The sequence below is a fragment of the Otolemur garnettii genome, unplaced genomic scaffold (genome assembly GCF_000181295.1).
Source record: "Otolemur garnettii isolate 467f Iridium unplaced genomic scaffold, OtoGar3 scaffold00127, whole genome shotgun sequence".
NCBI classification, from domain to species: domain Eukaryota; kingdom Metazoa; phylum Chordata; class Mammalia; order Primates; family Galagidae; genus Otolemur; species Otolemur garnettii.
The window spans coordinates 2063353-2068296 of NW_003852522.1; positions in this window are offsets into that span (position 1 = coordinate 2063353).

A 4944-nucleotide genomic window follows, 5' to 3' on the forward strand; every position below is an offset into this window, starting at 1 on the left:
CGAGGCCACACACTTTTAATAGCAGAGTGCTTATTAGGACCCTGAAGGGCTGTGGCTGCCTCTGCCTGTGTGTCTGTCCTAACTCCTGGTGTTATATGCATAGGGATGATACATGTGGCATAGCAAAGGTGATAGTGCAAACCTTATACAGCAATCACTGCTGTGGAGATGACTATAGTCCTGGATGTCCAGATAAAGGGGGTCTGGACAGCTGTCACTGTCAGCTAATATGCAGAGACAGGGATAGGTCCACCAAATTTTGTCAGAAGGCCAGCAATTCCGGAGAACAGTGAGAGTGGCCTCTCCAAGGCTATTCTTTTCTTCCATTGCCAAAAATCCCAGTTTTATATGTGAAAGTTAAAAGCAAGAACCATACTAACCCCATCTTAAATAACAGTAGTTAATACTTAAATAGCAGTCTCCATAATTCATGACCCATAATAAATTATAATTGACATAAACCATGATTCTTAAAAACATTCCAATTCAAAAGTTAATCTCCTGGCTCGGCACCTGTAACTCAGTGGCGAGGGTGCCAGCCATATACACCAGAGCTGGTGGATTTGAATCCAGCCTGGGCCTGCCAAACAACAATGACAACTACAACCAAAAAATAGCCAAGTGTTGTGGCAAGCACCTGTAGTCCCAGCTACTTGGGAGGCTGAGGCAAGAGAATCATTTAAACCCAAGAGTTTGAGGTTGCTGTGATCTGTGATGCAACAGCACTCTTCCCAGGGCTACAGCTTGAGGCTCTGTCTTAAAATCAAAAGCAAAAAGACAAAAGTTAATCTCCTAAATCAATTGCTCTAAACTTCTAAAGATATACATTTTTAGGTTAAAGCCGAATTTACAAAACAAGGAAGGATGGAGGACCTAAACTGTCCAGACCAGTTGTGTCACCTCTGCCCTACGACTGACTCTATCTTATTCTCACTGTATGTGCTGATACTGATACAAGGCTCCTGGGAGGGTAATTTTACAAATACTGGAGTAGACAGCTGCTTCTTCCCTCCCCAAAGTATATCTACAGGCCAGAAAACAAATTGGAAAGGGAGGGAGGGAACAAAACAAAAATACACTGAAACAGAGGTCCACAATTTGACTCAATTGGAAATTCAAAATACACTCATAAAAGTGTTCACGCAACAAAAAAGATAAAAGGAAGCTGCATGGTTCTAGTGCCTCTGCAAGGTAGGTTCTGAATTTGTAAATCATTGTCACTCCTTAGTGCTGTTAATCAACATAAGGCTCATATTACACTTTTACTCAGCAATCCCACCAAATCTCCCTGTAATCTTAGGAGAGTAGTGAATATAACATAGAGGATAAATGGTATGCTTCCTCTTAACCAGTAGAACTATTATGTTGCCTAAATTCCCTATGATCATAGCACCTTTTGTCCTAAAATATCCTGTACTGAGCAGGGTGCAGGGTCACTTTTTTTTTTTTTTTTTTAATAATAGACAGAGTCTCACTTTGTTGCCCTCAGTAGAGTGCGGTGGTGTCAAAGCTCACAGCAACCTCCAGTTCTTAGGCTTAGGTGATTCTCTTGCCTCAGCCTCCTGACTAGCCAGGACTACAGGCACCCACCACAATGCCTGGCTATTTTTTTGTTGCAGTTTTGCCCAGGCTGGGTTTGAACCCTCCACCTTCAGTATATGGGGTCAGCGTCCTAGTCACTGAGCCACAGGTGCTGCCCAGGTTTGCCCAATTTTTTTTCCTCTTGCAATACTATGGCGCATTTGTTTTAATTGATGAACAAATATTGACATTGTTAACATCCACAGTTTACATTAGAGTGAGTTAATTAGTGCACATTAGCGTACAACATTCTATATTGTACATTCAGTGGGTTTTGACAAATGTTTAATGTCATGTTATTTCCCTATCATATGAAATAGTTTTACTTCCCTAAATATCTCCTGCACTTTATTTGTTCATTGGTTCTTCTTCCTATCCTGAAATCCCTGGCAACCAAAGATCTTTCTAATGTCTTTTACAGACTGTCTTACAGTTAGTATCATACTATATATAGCCTTTTCAGATTGGATTCTGTTATGTACAATATACTTTTAAGATTCCTCTATGTCTTATTATGGCTTGATACCTTATTTTTATTATTGAATAATAATTTTACCATATGGATGTGCCACAGATTATTCATTTGCTTATGAAGAATATCTTGGTTAACTCTTAAGTTTTGTAAATTATGAGTAAATTTCCTTTAAACATCCATGTGCAGGTTTTTGTGTGAACATAAATTTTCAGCTTATTTTGGAATGTAACTAGTGTCATATGTTAACAGCATGTTTAGTTTTGTAAGAAACTGACCATCTTCCAAAACAGGTGTACCATTTTTCTTTTCTACCAGTAAAAAATGAAGGTTCCTGTTGCTTTACAACTTTGCCATCATTTGGTATTTTCAATGTTTTAAATTTTAGCCACTCTGGCTTGGCACCTATAGCTCAACTGGCTAAGGCAAATCTGGCCTGGGCCTGCCAAACAATGACAACTACAACCAAAACAACTACAACCGGGCATTGTGGCGTGCACCTGTTGTCCTAGCTACTCGAGAGGCTGAGGCAAGAAGATTGCTTAAGTCCAGGAGTTGGAGGTTGCTGTGACCTGTGAGCCACGGCACTCTACCCAGAGTGATAGCTTGAGGCTCTGTCATTGAGAAAAAAAAAATTTAGCCATTCTAATAAGGGTTGTGCTGTTCTTTCATTTTTTTTATTTGCAATTTCCACATGATAATATGTGTGTGTTTTTATATGCTTTTACGCTATCTGTATGTCTTCCTATATAATCATGTCTTATGCAACAAAGACAATTTCATTTCTTCCCTTTTGGGGGGAGAGGGTTTGGTTTTTAATTTTTGTAGGGACAGTATTTCACTATTATCCTGGCTGGTTTTTATACCCCTGGCCAAGTGATCCTCCTCCTTGGCCTCTCAAAGTGCAAGGATGACAGAGATGAGCCACCATGCTGATCTCTCTTCCTTCTTAATCTGTGTACTTATTTCTTGTCTTATCTAGAAAGCACTTAGTTTCTCACCGTTAGGTACGATATTCGCTGCAGGTTTTGTGTCTGATGTTCTGAGGCGGAAGTTCCCCTCTATTCCCATTTTGCTATCCTGAATGGAAAATGGATTTTGTCAAATGCTCTTTGATTTTTAGTCAATTTCATTTTTTTTCTTAGGATGAGAATGTGATGGCATACAGCTCTTTACATTTTAGACCAGGAACTAGAAGTCTCTGACAGAATTTTTCATGTTCGGTGGTAGGTTTAACTCCTCAACCCCTTTTTACTGCCCTTGTCACCTACTTCAAAAACAAGATGATAAAATCCTGGAGATTTCTCTGTTTTTTTTTTGTTGGCAAAAGATTCAGGCTCAGCGCCTGTGGCTCAAGCGGCTAAGGCGCCAGCCACATACACCTAAGGTGGCGGGTTCGAATCCCCAGCCCGGGCCCGCCAAACAACAATGACGGCTGCAACCAAAAAATAGCCGGGCGTTGTGGCGGGTGCCTGTAGTCCCAGCTACTTGGGAGGCAGAGGCAGAAGACTCGCTTGAGCCCAGGAGTTGGAGGTTGCTGTGAGCTGAGATGCCACGGCACTCTACCCAGGGGGACAGCTTGAGGCTCCTGTCTCAAAAAAAAAAAAGATTCAGTCCATGCCAACCCCTTTCTTTGTATCTGAACATGCACACTACCTGACCCCCAACCTTAGTAAACACACAGGCCAGTCTCCTTTCCATGTTCCCCCAACCCATTTCACACCTGCTTGAAAGGCCTGCCCTGCTATTCCCAGAGACATTGGTTGTGAACTACCATAATAAACCCTTTAATACCCTGCTGCTATGTGTGTTGTGTTATCAGTCTCAACATTTGAACCAAACCTTGAGGAAGGGGTCCATTTTCATCTTCAGGTGATCATAACAGTTATACAAACAATAATACAAGATATATATATGTATGTATGTAGTTGTATTCTTTTTAATTGTTCAACTCCTGCATCCTTCAGATCTTTTCATAGTAATATGTGCTACCCCTCTTGTTTAAAAGATAAGATATTTGGGTGGCACTTGTAGCTCAGTGAATAGGGCCGTTCAAACCCGGCCCTAACCAAACTGCCAACAAAAAACAGCCGGGTATTGCAGTGGATGCCTGTAGTCCCAGCTACTTGGGAGGCTGAGGCAAGAGAATCACCTAAGCCCAGGAGCTAAGGTTGCTGTGAGCTGTGATGCCATGGCACTCTACCAAAGGTGAAAAACGGAGACTCTGTCTCTAAAAAAAAAAAAAATTTTTAAAGATAAGATATTGCATTTATTTTATTAATTCTTTCTAAATAAACAGTTGGCTGGTCACCAATTTTTGCTACCACATTACAGGGTAGATGAACATATACGAGTTATGTTCTTTTCCAGTCTTAATTCTTTAAATTTTAGTCATGAAATGTATTCACAGGAGAATGAATAAAATGTTTTGTTACACATAGTAATAATAGTACTAATAATAACATAATGTCCTTAGATTCATAATCCAGATTCATAACTGGGTATTCGACAGTGGTTAGCGTCTCCTTATGTTTCCCTCTTAGACCAGTCTATGTTGTGTCACATGACTATTTTCCTGATAATTTGGCTATCAGGTAACATCTTTTCTATTTTACGAACCAGTGTTCTAAGTTTTTTTTTTTTTTAGACAGACTCCACTATGTCACCCTTGGTAGAGTGCGGTGACGTCACAGCTCACAGCAAGCTTAAACTCTTGGGCTTAAATGATTCTCTTGCCTCAGCCTCCCAAGTAGCTGGGTCTACAGGTACCCGCTACAAAACCCAGCTATTTTCTTGTTGCAGTGGTCAATAGTTGTTTAGCTGGTCGGGGCTGGGCTCGAACCCACCAGCCTTGGTGTATGTGGCTGGTGCCATAACCACTGTGCTACGGG